Source organism: Salvelinus fontinalis, chromosome 17, assembly GCF_029448725.1.
Source record: "Salvelinus fontinalis isolate EN_2023a chromosome 17, ASM2944872v1, whole genome shotgun sequence".
NCBI lineage: Eukaryota > Metazoa > Chordata > Actinopteri > Salmoniformes > Salmonidae > Salvelinus > Salvelinus fontinalis.
Window position 1 is genome coordinate 14,756,802 of NC_074681.1, and position 15,228 is coordinate 14,772,029.

At 41.4% G+C, this 15,228-nt stretch overlaps 1 protein-coding gene and 1 long non-coding RNA gene across 2 annotated transcripts in view; one reads left to right on the top strand and one right to left on the bottom strand.

Moving 5' to 3' along the window:
• Positions 1–15,228, top strand: part of LOC129813758 (GREB1-like protein) — a 92,042-nt gene continuing 76,814 nt past the window's right edge. The window contains exon 1 of the mRNA XM_055866259.1: positions 1–1,234. The gene's annotated coding sequence lies outside the window, so the exon portion shown is untranslated. The remainder of the gene's footprint in view (positions 1,235–15,228) is intronic.
• Positions 1,727–13,264, bottom strand: LOC129813759 (uncharacterized). Its single transcript, XR_008753193.1, has 2 exons — positions 12,921–13,264; positions 1,727–2,768 (listed from the first exon to the last, which is right to left on the bottom strand). It is a non-coding gene; the product is annotated as an uncharacterized LOC129813759 (long non-coding RNA).

A 15,228-nucleotide genomic window follows, 5' to 3' on the forward strand; every position in this document is an offset into this window, starting at 1 on the left:
CATAGTATATATTTTTTTACATCAACTCTTCATTGAAAGGAAAAATTGGTTGGATATTTAACTTTTTATTTATTTATAAGCTATAGCCTAGACGTGTTGTGTTTTTCAGGCACACCCTGCAGTTTATAGCCTAAATAGTATGGCTGTATAGGCCTATTGGAATTATTATTTGTGGAAATATAAATTAAAACTCCTTTGAAGTATTACAGCGATTCACCTACAAAGGCAAATCATCAGTGACAAGCTTTCGGGTTACTGGCCTAACGATTTTAACGCTCTACCACCCTGCATTTGAGTAGGACTATGCAACCGAGCTTTTTCCCGACAGAGGGAGCTGTTCTCAAACCTTTAGTCAAACCCCATGGAAGGAGCTGATTAACAACTTGTATCACAATGACCGTTGGAACAATTGTTTTAAACCTGTTTGAAAATGTGAAAACGCATCTAGATCTATATGTAACCACGAAATTAAAAACATGTGCGTGCGTGCATGCATGAAACATGTAGCCAAAAGATAGGCATTTTATGTGGTTGTAGTTTCGATGGTGTGGGCCTATAATTTCTACATTTTGAAGTCTAATAAGCTTTTATTTTGTATGCTTTACAGTAAATATAGTTTGTGTGTCCTACTTATGTAGGCCTATGCGATGATGCAATTTATAGCCTAAGTGTTGAACATTAAATAAATCAAACTTAACCAACATTTAATTGTGTAGAATGTAAATCGAATTAAAATGAAAAACGATGAAGAGGAAGACTTAGAGATAAACTATAGTCAACTACTTTGTTTGTTGAAAACAGTAACATTTTGGTTTGGAAAATATCAATATAAATGTGTGTCTTTAAAAATCATTAATTATGAGGAACCACGATCTTGTTCTGAAAATGCGAAACCATTTTTTTCACTGAACTGGACTGCTTCTCCTGCGCGCATTTGAGGCATAGCCTACAATGACTGAGCGTCAGTTTTGCACGTTCTGAACCCTTTGTTTGTATTATATGCACTGTTCATTACAAGAACTACAAGCAATTTCCCCACTAAAGCCAAACGCTACATGCAGTAATTCTTTGACGTCACTTGGAGGGCTCCCTGTCTTCTACTGTGGCTCAGAGGACTAGCAGGAGCTACCAGCGCAGTGTAGAGAGATTCAGAGAGAGCGCATTAAGATAAATGAATGATTCTGTGCGTGCGTGATGGACATTTAAACATTCACTCATCTGAAATCGCAAATTGGTAAGTCTTTTTTCAATGACTGTATGTATGTGTTTTATAGCTGGCTATACATGGAATTTGATATTTTCTCCTTTCCATCGAACACCGCATGTTGCAGGTGATGGGGCAAGTTGAGACAGAGAGACTGTTTAAAATTCATCTAACTCTATATTGCATTAGATTGAAATAACAAATATGTTCTGTCTAATATATATTTGCTCAGATAGAATATACCATGATGCCACATTGTATTTTTTCTCTGTCTCTTACTCTAAGAACCTTTATAGAAATATTGGCCAATAAGCTGCCTTTTCTTTATCTTGTTGTATGTTTGGATGGGCAATGAGAGGAGACATCAGATGGGAGTGACCAGGAGATGTGGTGTCAGTGAGCTGATACTGTAATTACTGTCTTTACAAATCTGTCTGTCCATCCTTATCTACTGTACTGTCCCCTATGTTTCATGTCCTAGCGGTTAACTCATTTCCTCCTGTCTCCACAATACCTCAATCAATCAATCAATTTTATTTTATATAGCCCTTCGTACATCAGCTAATATCTCGAAGTGCTGTACAGAAACCCAGCCTAAAACCCCAAACAGCTAGTAATGCAGGTGAAGAAGCACGGTGGCTAGGAAAAACTCCCTAGAAAGGCCAAAACCTAGGAAGAAACCTAGAGAGGAACCAGGCTATGAGGGGTGGCCAGTCCTCTTCTGGCTGTGCCGGGTGGAGATTATAACAGAACTATGCCAAGATGTTCAAAAATGTTCATAAGTGACAAGCATGGTCAAATAATAATCATGAATAATTTTCAGTTGGCTTTTCATAGCTGATCATTAAGAGTTGAAAAACAACAGGTCTGGGACAGGTGGCGGTTCCATAACCGCAGGCAGAACAGCTGAAACTGGAATAGCAGCAAGGCCAGGCGGACTGGGGACAGCAAGGAGTCACCACGGGCGGCAGTCCCGACGCATGGTCCTAGGGCCCAGGTCCTCCGAGAGAAAGAAAGAGAGAAGGAGAAAATTAGAGAGAGCCAAGATTTTCAAAATGTTCATAAATGACAAGCATGGTCAAATAATAATCAGGAATAAATCTCAGTTGGCTTTTCATAGCCGATCATTAAGAGTTGAAAACAGCAGGTCTGGGACAGGTAGGGGTTCCATAACCGCAGGCAGAAGAGTTGAAACTGGAATAGCAGCAAGGCCAGGCGGACTGAGGGCAGCAAGGAGTCACCACGGCCGGTAGTCCCGACGTATGGTCCCAGGGCTCAGGTCCTCCGAGAGAAAGAAAGAGAGAAGGAGAAAATTAGAGAGAGCCAACATTTTCAAAATGTTCATAAATGACAAGCATGGTCAAATAATAATCAGGAATAAATCTCAGTTGGCTTTTCATAGCCGATCATTAAGAGTTGAAAACAGCAGGTCTGGGACAGGTAGGGGTTTCGTAACCTCAGGCAGAACAGTTGAAACTGGAATAGCAGCAAGGCCGGGCGGACTGGGGACAGCAAGGTGTCAGCATGCCCGGTAGTCCTGACGTATGGTCCTAGGGCTCAGGTTCTCAGAGAGAAAGAGAGAACGAGAGAATTAGAGAGAGCATACTTAAATTCACACAGGACACTGGATAAGACCCCACCCACTCTGCCAAAGCACAGCCCCCACACCACTAGAGGGATATCCTCAGCCACCAACTTACAATCCTGAGACAAGGCCGAGTATAGCCCACAAAGGTCTCCACCACAGCACAACCAAGGGGGGGCGCCAACCCAGACAGGAAGTTCACGTCAGTAACTCAACCCACTCAAGTGACGCACCCCTCCTAGGGACGGCATGAAAGAGCACCAGCAAGCCAGTGACTCAGCCCCAGTAACAGGGTTAGAGGCAGAGAATCCCAGTGAAGAGAGGGGAACCGGCCCGGCAGAGACAGCAAGGGCGGTTCGTTGCTCCAGCCTTTCCGTTCACCTTCACACTCCTGGGCCAGACTACACTCAATCATATGACCTACTGAAGAGATAAGTCTTCAGTAAAGACTTAAAGGTTGAGACCGAGTCTGCGTCTCTCACATGGGTAGGCAGACTGTTCCATAAAAATGGAGATCTATAGGAGAAAGCCCTGCCTCCCGCTGTTTGCTTAGAAATTTTAGGGACAATTAGGAGGCCTGCGTCTTGTGACCGTAGCGTATGTATTGGTATGTACGGCAGGACCAACTCGGAAAGATAGGTAGGAGCAAGCCCATGTAACGCTTTATAGGTTAACAGTAAAACCTTGAAATCAGCCCTTGCCTTAACAGGAAGCCAGTGTAGGGAAGCTAGCACTGGAGTAATATGATCAAATTTCTTGGTTCTAGTCAGGATTCTAGCAGCCGTATTTAGCACTAACTGAAGTTTATTTAGTGCTTTATCCGGGTAGCCGGAAAGTAGAGCATTGCAGTAGTCTAACCTAGAAGTAACAAATGCATGGATTAATTTTTCTGCATCATTTTTGGACAGAAAATTTCTGATTTTTGCAATGTTACGTAGATGGAAAAAAGCTGTCCTTGAAACAGTCTTGATATGTTCGTCAAAAGAGAGATCAGGGTCAAGAGTAACGCCGAGGTCCTTCACAGTTTTATTTGAGACGACTTTACAACCATCAAGATGAATTGTCAGATTTAACAGAAGATCTCTTTGTTTCTTGGGACCTAGAACAAGCATCTCTGTTTTGTCCGAGTTTAAAAGTAGAAAGTTTTCAGCCATCCACTTCCTTATGTCTGAAACACAGGCTTCTAGCGAGGGCAATTTTGGGGCTTCACCATGTTTCATTGAAATGTACAGCTGTGTGTCATCCGCATAGCAGTGAAAGTTAACATTATGTTTTCGAATAACATCCCCAAAAGGTAAAATATATAGTGAAAACAATAGTGGTCCTAAAACGGAACCTTGAGGAACACCGAAATGTACAGTTGATTTGTCAGAGGACAGACCATTCACAGAGACAAACTGATATCTTTCCGACAGGTAAGATCTAAACCAGGCCAGAACTTGTCCGTGTAGACCAATTTGGGTTTCCAGTCTCTCCAAAAGAATGTGGTGATCGATGGTGTCAAAGGCAGCACTAAGGTCTAGTAGCATGAGGACAGATGCAGAGCCTCGGTCTGACGCCATTAAAAGGTCATTTACCACCTTCACAAGTGCAGTCTCAGTGCTATGATGGGGTCTAAAACCAGACTGAAGCATTTCGTATACATTGTTTGTCTTCAGAAAGGCAGTGAGTTGCTGCGCAACAGCTTTTTCAAACATTTTTGAGAGGAATGGAAGATTCGATATAGGCCGATAGTTTTTTATATTTTCCGGGACAAGGTTTGGCTTTTTCAAGAGAGGCTTTATCACTGCCCATTTATCCCTCCCTCCTCCTCCTCCTCCTCCTCCTCCTCCCAATTTATGGTTGGACAAATACCTTTCTTTTTGACAAACTGTCCTAAAAGGACCAGCATTTGAAAATGAAATAGAAAGTACCTAATCACAAATTGGGACTGCTAGCTAATATTAGGTTGTTGTCAGTCATCAAACTGCTTTGTATTTTACGTGTGACTACAGCCTTGGACTATTTAGTAGACAATACTGAGTCAGGTATGGTTGTGAAGTCTCGTCAGCCATATGTTCTCAGCAACCAACATCAGTTTTTCATATTCCCATGCATTGTATCTTAATAAATGATTACCCTAATAAGTCTTATTAATATCCTCACTATGTTGTTGTGATTGTGATAAAGCAAGGTCACATGATCAGTTGCCTTTGCATTTCATCTGGGCCTGCAGTTCCTTGTAGCATACTAGTTTTGATGACATTCACTTGGCGTCATCGGCGGATGTGTATGATGATGAACTCTGGGTGGCTTAGGACTGAGCACGTGCGGCCATGTCAGTGAGGGCAATGGGCTTTCCGGCAGAGTAAGGGGCCCCGAGCAGAGCTCTGAGCTGACCATTTGGCCCTCGGGGTGCTGGCCCTGGCCTGGTCTGGCTTCCTCACAGGCTGACATTGTTCCCAGGGACCAATGTAAAGTTAATCTGAGGGAGATAAGAATAGCCTCCTCAATGGCAGACAGGTTTCTCTCTCTTTTCTCTTTTCTCTCACTCTCTTTCTCTTTTAACTCTTGTGTTTGTGGTTCTCTTTTTTCTTTCCTAAATGGTGCAGCTTTATTATGAAATCACCAGCGGTTAACTGCTTTAAAGGCAATCCCAATTTGAGGAACATGGAAGTAGCTTGAAGGCAGCCTAAATTTTGCATTGATGAGATATTCAAGAAACTTGCAAGAGTTCCGTGTCATCAGTGCTCTATCTCAAATAAGGATTCAGCTCTTATGTTATTTTCATTTATTTAACTAGGCAAGTCAGTTAAGAACAAATTCTTATTTACAATGACGGCCTACCCCGGCCAAACCCTCCCCTAACCCGGATGACGCTGGGCCAATTGTGCGCCGCCCTAAGGGACTCCCGATCACGGCCAATTGTGATACAGCCCGGGATCGAACTAAGGTCTGTAGTGACGCCTCTATCACTCGGGAGCAATCCTTTAGTTTATAAGAACAGAGAAACACAATAATGTGCTGTATTGATTCAGGTACGATTTGAATACTTTGAGTGAGTCGTCACAATAAGATTAGACTCTTCTCCTTCACGATCCATGGTCTGTCTTTCAGGATCTTTTGTTTTTCAGCTACCAAAACCTGCAGGGAGGGAGAAAGGTTTAGTTGAAAGCCACCTGACATTTCTTGAGATCACTCAATGCTTATTTTAGGCAGTTGTTACCAGGGTAACAGCTTGATAAGCAACTTTTGAGTCTCCCTGGTTTCATCTCTAGCCTACTGTTAATGTCTTCTCTGCCCTTTTGTATCAGCCACTTATAAACAGTATTGTTCTAAAGCCTTGTATTGAATTTTAGGTAGTATTATTATATTTTCATCACAATACATAATTTAACAGACACTCTAATCCAAAACAACTTGGTTCAAGTGCTTTGCTCAAGGGCACATGGCCAGATTTGTCACCTTGTCGGCTCAATAATTCAAAGTAGCAACCTTTCAGTTATTGACCCAAAGCTCTAAACACAAGGCTATCTTCCACCCCCGTCTGTCATTATCTGTTATATGACAAACCACTGTGTAATGGGGTGGGTCAACTCTGCAGTCTGCGTCATAACAGAAAAAGACATCCGTAACAATTGATTACCAATAATGTCAAGAATGCAGAGGTTTTGTTATCCACTCACTGTTGCTCTTGGCAGCACCAGGAATATATCAGTTTGCGAAGGGTGAATTGGAATGAACTCACAAGGGTAATGAGACAGAGAGAGAAAAATGGATACCGTTTGGCAATTAACAATCATGATAAGATTAAGTAGTGTTCCACATGAACTGCCCATGCTGATTATATATTGAGAATTCTTCTCTCTATTGTTTTAGATTGCATTCCATTGTTGAAATATTGAAAGAAGTAATGAGACCAAAACATATTGAGATTGATGGTTGCTGTTTTTTTATTTTTTTAAAGCCAACAGATTCAATCTCTTTATAATCCTTATCCATAAAGATGAGCTGAAGGCCATGAAGGGCTTATCTGATGATGACTATGGTAGTAAGAGAGACAAAATCCAGTTAGCTGCCAGGGAGAAATCCTTGTCTTTGTCTTAACACCTTCTGACTTAGAACTGATGACTCGGAAAACAGATGATCTCCAAAACAAACACCATCATTGATCAAATTGCCACGACATGACATTTTGAATAAATGTTTGGCAAATGGTACTGTTTAATTCCACAGTGCCGTGGATTCTCGAGAAAAAAAAATAAAAAATATGCTTCTACCTCCAAATTAGTGAGTGGTTTCTGTATGGATTTTTAGGTTGCACTTTATTTTCGTAATTACACTGTAATATACATGTTCGCTTCTTGGGGATTCCTTAAAACAAGCACTAGAGATCAAGAGTTAGATATTTCACATAGATGTCACTACCATCATTCTGATTAATATTAGACTTCGATCTCCAGGGCGTCAACCAAGAGACAACAATATTCAATGAAATGTTAAAGTTGAGAGGTCTCGAGCATACTTGCACAAGTAAGGTCAGTGGACCTGGAGTTAGGTCAGACAGGTGTCTAGTTAACCTTTGAGCCCTGCTACAAGTCATCTGAGAACTAATAGCACTGGAGTTAGGTCAGACAGGTGTCTAGTTAACCTTTGAGCCCTGCTACAAGTCATCTGAGAACTAATAGCACTGGAGTTAGGTCAGACAGGTGTCTAGTTAACCTTTGAGCCCTGCTACAAGTCATCTGAGAACTAATAGCACTGGAGTTGTTTGTAGATATCCTCTTCCAGCTGTCACTCTTCTGGCCCAGCCATCTTCCTGCATGGGTGCTTGTAAACTTTTAACCTGTCATTTTTATTGGGGTTCAAGAATGCCAAGAACCCATCTTCATTGTCAACCCTGTGTAAAAAAGATAGAAAGAAAAACATTGACACTAACCACGTTTCCATCCACCGTTTTTCTGCAAGGAAATTCATGCCGTATATATAAAAAGACAGACAGCTGTGATGGAAACAGGACGTTTCGATACAATTTTTTAAATGCCGACAGATATTTATTTAGTTCGACATGGTGGGTATTTTTGTGTCTGTAAAATGTATTATGCGAGAAATGGCGGTGGAAACGCCTTTATGTGCAAATATTGATATAATAACCATCCTTTCGAAGTAAACTTGGAGTCACGCGATGATAGTGTGTGTGGTTCTCCCACTACGATTCCGGAAACCATGCAGTTTATTATGCTACAGATTCATTTTGTGGTAAAAGTGCACAGTGATCTTGATTCTCCTTTCCAATAAATATCGAGTGTCTTATTCTGGTGACATGATGATCGATGCTTGACTACAAAAAAAACAGATTATTGCTCCTATCCATAATAATGTCATCATGTAGACTAGCCTGCAAGCTGTCTGCAAGCTGTTGGCTAGAGCGCATGTGCCAAAACCAGAGTAGGAACATTTTCTATTTAACGCAACAGATGTGGCAAAACTATCAGTAGAGTTCAACATGCAATGGAAACACATTTAACTTTTAGATGTTTGTTCAGTACATGGAAACTTAACCGAAACAGTTTATTTTGTGTGCACTACCTCATCACTCACTGATTTTATTTATCTGCAACAAGTCAGTTTGGTGGAAACTCACAACGGGTGAGAAAAATAGCATATTTTCCTTTCGCGGATTTTAGAATATTCACATGAAAATCTGATCTGTCGCCAATTGAATGGAAACCTAGCTACTGATAGTCTTTATAATAACCAGATGTGCTGAAAATCAGAATAAGTACATTTGTTTGTTTCTCTCTGTGAAGTCTTACCTACATGTGTTTGTTTCTCTCTGTGAAGTCTTATGTCAGGGTTGTGTGCAGCGAAGGAACAGAGTCAAATGCAGGACACAGGTGTTTGAGCGAAACATAAAACGTTTACTCAAAAGACAGCAAAAAATCCACAAAGGGAAAAAACAGAACTAACAACAACCACTAACGTAATAAACAATCACCGACAAAACAGAAATGAAAGCAAGAGGGTTAAATAGGGAACATGATGGGGGAATTGAAAACAGGTGTGGATAATACAGACAAAACAAAACGAAACTGAAAAGTGGATCGATGGCGACTAGAAAGCCGGCGACGTCGACCGCCGAACACCACCGGAACAGGGAGAAGGGCCGACTTCGGCGGAAGTCGTGACAGTCTTACCTACATTTGGTTTATTGCTGTAAATTACAGCTTTAGCTTTCATGCTTACAGTTGGCCAAGAGGCATGATCATTTTGTGTAATTTAATTATTTTCTTATTTCTTAATAATTAGGCTAAGAAATAACATAGTGCTCTCTATGGGGTCCTAGAATTTACATATTTTGTATTAAAAAAAATAACCATTGACTTGCTACAGTATGCTTCTTAAGTAGAATCAGATATTGAGATGAGCGAGAGGCAAGACTTCGTTCTCACACACAGTATCTGCTCATGTGCACGGGTTCGCTTCACGCTAGCTAAGGCACCAAAACAGCTGAGAAGTTGAGCCTCGCGCTTCAATGCTATTAGTTGTCGTGGAAATTGACCAATTATGCTGTTTACTTTCTGCATCTATGTCATATCGCTGAGTTTACATTTAAGTACATTTTGCCTTATTAGTGGCTTAGCCCCACCTACAAATTGCAGCATGAAAGCAAAGGGAGATAACAGATAAGGGAGGGAGGAAGGAAGGGATTGTTTGGAGGGGGAAGGTGGTGTTAGAGGGGGGAAGTGAGGGAGGAGAAGAGGCTAAAAACACGTGGGAGTGATTGGGAAAGAAAAAAAACAGCTGGAAAACTATGGGTGAGATGTTTCGGGGAGAGGGGGGAGGGAAGGAGGGAGGGAGGGAGAGCGAAGGGTCAAATTGACTCTATATATTGTATAAGAGAGTATGACACAGTTGCACAATTGGATCATTAAAGCCAATCTAACAAATGCCCTGGCCCCTCCTCCCTCTGAATGAAAATGTCAAAGGTCGCTGAACTTTTCCATTTCTGGGCATTGAGCCCTCCGCTGGAGGTGGGGTTTCTTTCCTCCCTAAAACAAAGCCCTCCCAGATCAGCTGTACCAGGAAATTATTCACAACATGTTATGTTGTTGACAGCAATTCTTATATTTAGAAACTGGACAGTGTAAAAGTCATGTAAATGTCAAAGCACAAAGAGTAACCGTATAACCTGAAAAAGAAGGGTTCATAGCCTGTTTCTCCTAATTGACTTTTTCCCTAATCCACGTTTAATCTAATGACTGACAAGTGGGCCTTCATGAGTGGGATTCAAAAAAAAGATTCAACTTTGTATTGAACTTGACTCTCGTCTCTCCGTAATAGAACAGAACTCCTTCACATTTGAGCATATGGTGTTTCTCACCAAAGACACATGCGGGCCTGTTTCTTGAAAATCCATGATTGCTTAAGGGCTGCAGCTATCTTTGTCATAAAGAGACTGAGACCATAGTAAACATACATTTCAACTGTTCTTGTCAACTAGTCTTAGCAATGAGTCAGATCCCTCCTGCTCCTAATGTCTCTGGCCATGAAGTTGTTGTGCTGGGTCTGGGTTCAAGCCCACTTCACGCCCTGGTGCCAAGTCATCTGTAGCTCAGTTGGTAGAGCATGGCACTTGCACAATGTTCGATTGTGTGGTGTTGTGTATTTGATTCCCATGAGGGACTAGTAAACATTGTTTTTACAGACGTACCCCATTTGACTGTGTACGTGGATCGGGGTGATTGATGGCAGTGATGGATGTCACTTCTTGTTGTCCTACTTGTTATCTCAGGGCCTGAGGTGGAGGACAGCACCTTATCCCTTGTCACTGAAATCCCTATCTCACACCCCGTTCCTCCCCTTCCTTGTCCCCTTCAGCTGCTTTCAGAGGACCCCCCCCCCCCCCCCCTTCCTAGTTCAAATCAAAGTTGAGATTCTCCTCCAGTAGAAATGAATGGAACTTATCTGGACATGCCGCCGGAGTAATTTGTCAGGAAGCCTGTTGCCAAGAACTACGCAAGAGGTTTCCATCAGCCTTCCGGTATGTGTGCCAAGGTGAAGGATGACTAGGAATCCTGTTATTTTGTTTGGTAGTATGTTTTTTGAAGTTGTCATTTTCCACAGAAAAGACACATCTAAGTAGGTTATGTACATCCATCCATGCTTGTTATACTGTGTATTAATTAACTATGTTGGACTGACCTGGTGGGTGATGTGAGGTCATGAGCCTCCAGAATCAGGTTCTATTAGAAGTCACACAATGTTGAATGCAGGGTAATGAATGAAGGATGAGTCATTGCCGGTGAATCTCCTGAATCACTCTGTGCTGCTTAGAAACACAGCGTCCGAACTGTCTCTACTTTAAAGAGTCTACTGTATGTGTTCATCCTGTCTGTGTAGAGATGCCAATCCCACAGCCAGAAAAATGTAATGATGCTTCCAGTTTCCTTATTATAAAGCACAGTCCCACTGGGTACACATTAGAGGTCGACCGATTATGATTTTTCAATGCCGATACCAATACCGATTATTGGAAGACAAAAAAGCCGATACCGATTAATCGGCCGATTTATTTAAAAAAATATATATATCATACACACACACACACATTTTTGTAATAATGACAATTGCAACAATACTGAATGAATAATGAACACTTTTATTTTAACTTAATATAAAACATAAATACACACACGCACGCAGCTCTGAAGTGACAATGATACTGAAGAGTCTGCTTAGGAGAAAAATACTCTCAACTGTTTGAATAAAAATAGAGTTTAAGTTACCTGTGATGAATGTTGAAAACAAAAACTTTAATTTCTATATGCAGGAAATCCTATTTTAATAATGGGCATGGTAAGTATTGACAACCAAAGTGCGAGTCGTAATTCCCATGACACCTTCTAGCAAAATCTGAAAAGCGGTTCCTTCATTTATTCCATAGGATATTTTTTAGATTCACTTAAAATAAGGTCTGTGTTTTGTGTAGGCTTACATCACCTTGCCAATTTTATAACTGTGTAGATATCCATAGGACAAGGTAAGTCCGATCAATATTGGCTAAATATAAGCGAAGATAAAAAAAATTGTAGAGTGGATTAATGAAAATATGTTGACAAACGTTACCTTATCCTAGTGAGATTTACACGGTTATCAAAACGTCGAGGCGGTTTAAGCCTGCACGAAACACAGACCTTATTTGAAGTAGATCAAGACATTCTCTATGGAAGACATGAATGGTAAAATAACGAAGGAACCCCTTTCAAGTTCAGCCACAAGTTATTACAGGAATTATAACGTGTCGACTATTTCTCTCTAAACCATATACCTTTGACTAATCCGGAAACTACCACCTCGAAAACAAAACGTTTATTCCGTTCCGTATTTTATCTAACGGTGTAACGGCGGCCTTCCCTCTCTTCACTAGAAGAGGGGGTGAAACAGGGATCGGACCAACACGCAGCGTAGCCAGTGCTCAACATGTTTAATTAACAACAACTACGTGAACACCAAACAAATACAAAATAACAAAAGTGGCAAACCGATACAGACCTATCTGGTGCAGACCACAAACACAGAGACAGGAAACAACCACCCACAATCCCCAACACAAAACAAGCCACCTGTATATGATTCTCAATCAGGGACAACGATTGACAGCTGCCTCTGATTGAGAACCATATTAGGCTGGACACAGAAACAGACAAACTAGACACACAACATAGAATTCCCACCCAGCTCACGTCCTGACCAACACTAAACAAGCAAAACACATAAGAACTATGGTCAGGAAGTGACAAACGGGTGGCATCCATTAGTCTAAATATTCCTGTTACATTGCACAACCTTCAGTGTTGTCATAATTACGTAAAATTCTGGCAAATTAGTTCGCAAAGAGCCAGGCGGCCCAAACTGTTGCATATACCCTGACTCAGCGTGCAATGAACGCAGCAGAAATGGCACAATTTCACCTGGTTAATATTGCCTGCTAACCTGGATTTCTTTTAGCTTAATATGCAGGTTTAAAAATATATACTTGTGTATTGATTTTAAGAAAGGCATTGATGTTTATGGTTAAGTACACATTGGAGCAATGACAGTCATTGATTGATTGTTTTTTATAAGATAAGTTTAATGCTAGCAACTTACCTTAGCTTACTGCATTCGCTAACAGGCAGGCTCCTCGTGGAGTGCAATGTAATCAATGCAAGATTGGATCCCCCGAGCTGACAAGGTTAAAAATCTGTCGTTCTGCCTCGTTTAGGGGTTCCTGGGCCGTCATTGAAAATAAGAATGTGTTCTTAACTGACTTGCCTAGTTAAATAAAGATTAAATAAAGGTGAAAAAAAAAGAAATGTGCAAATCGGTGCCCAAAAATACAGATTTCCGATTGTTATGAAAACTTGAAATCGGCCCCGATTAATCGCTCGACCTCTAGTACACATTGGTTGAATCATTGTTGTTTCCACAGCATTTCACCATGCCTCCCCACACAAACAATGTGTACTGAAGCCTAAGGTCATGACAGCGTCAGGCCTGCCAAGGCAAGGCGGTGTGTGTGTGGGACAGGAGAGGAGAGGATTGGAGAGGAAAGGAGATGAGGGGAGAGAGGGCCACAGTGACCAGTCACCAGTCCAAGACCACAGTGACCAGTCACCAGAACCCAGTCAGTCAGCCGCTCTTTATCTCTCTCAGCCCTCTCAATTCAGTTTCAATTCAAAGGGGCTTTATTGGCATGGGAAACATATGTTTACATTGCAAAAGAAAGTAAAATAGACAAGAAACAAAAGGGAAATAAACAATCAGAAATGAACAGTAAACAATACAGTCACAAAAGTCTTAATAGACATTTATAGACATTTCAAATGGCATTATTGGCAATGTTGTAAAAATGTGCAAATAGTTGAGGTATGAAAGAGAAAATAAATAAACAGATAAATATAGGTTGTATTTACAATGGTGTTTGTCTCTCTCAATTTTTTCAGTTCGCTTTATTGGCATGACGTAACAATGTACATATTGCCAAAGCTTACTTTGGATATTTACAACATAAAAATAATAATAATCAATATTGTCAACGGGACAACAGTAACAACAATAACCAAGGGTCAAAATAACCATTGAACAATAACAATATAGAGGACATGTGCAGGTTGGTTGGTCTGTCAGACACTGTCCCTCATCTTATGGCAGGCAGCAATGTAGTGCGCTGCCAACCAACAGCTCTCTGTGTCCTCCCCCAACAGGACTGGTAGCCTATTCTCATCAGAGAGCTATTTGAAACCTTGAATAAGAGTTTCAAATTTGGGGAAATGACACTCTCTAATTGTTTTATTTTTTGACATTTTATCAGGAAATTCAGCTCTGTCTCAGGTTGTGGTGCAGTGGTTGCACAGCCTTTCCTCTACAGGGAGCCAGGTTTTCCTGTGTCTACCCTTCTCAATGGCAAGGCTGTGCTCACTGAGCCTGTACTTTGTCAAGGTTTTTCTCAGGTTTTGATTAGTAACCATGGTCAAATAGTTAACCACGGTGCACTGGCGATGTAGGGCCAGATAGCACTGCATTTTGCTTTGTGCTTGTGTTTTCCAATAAGCAATGTAGTTTTGTTTTTCACTGTGTTGTAATTTGGTTAATTCTGATTGATTGGCTGTTGTGGTCCTGAGGCTTCAGTGTGTTAGTAGAACATGTTTGTGAACTCAGCCCCAGGACCAGCTGGATGAGGGGATTCTTTTATTTTCTCAGCTCTTGGCATTGCAGGGCTTGGTGGTGATATGAGAGGGGGTCACTGTATTTTAGATGTTTCCAAAATTCAATTGCTATGTTTTTGTGTTTTTATTATTAGTGGATATTGGCCTAATTCTGACCTGCATGCATTGTTTGTAGTTTTCCTCTGGACATGTAGGATAATCTTACAGAACTCCGCATGCTGACTGGTTGCATCACTGCCTGGTATGGCAACTGCTCGGCCTCCGACCACAAGGCTCTACAGAGGGTAGTGTTACGCTCGTCTGAAGAAGAGGACCAAAGCGCAGCGTGGTACGTGTTCATGATGATTTATTCAAACTGAACACTGAAAAAAAATAACAAAGTAGAACAAAACGAAACAGTTCTGTCTGGTACAGACACAAAACAGAAAACAACTACCCACAAAACACAGGTGGGAAAAGGCTGCCTAAGTATGATTCCCAATCAGAGACAACGATAGACAGCTGCCTCTGATTGGGAACAACACTCGGCCAAAAACAAAGAAATATAACACATAGAATGCCCACCCTAACACCCTGGCCTAACCAAAATAGAGACTAAAACCCTCTCTATGGCCAGGGCGTGACAGTACCCCCCCCAAAGGTGCGGACTCCGGCCGCAAAACCTGACTCCAAAGGGGAGGGTCCGGGTGGGCATCTATTCACGGCAGCGGGGGACCCTCGCTGCAGGCCTTGGACTGGGGACCCTCATT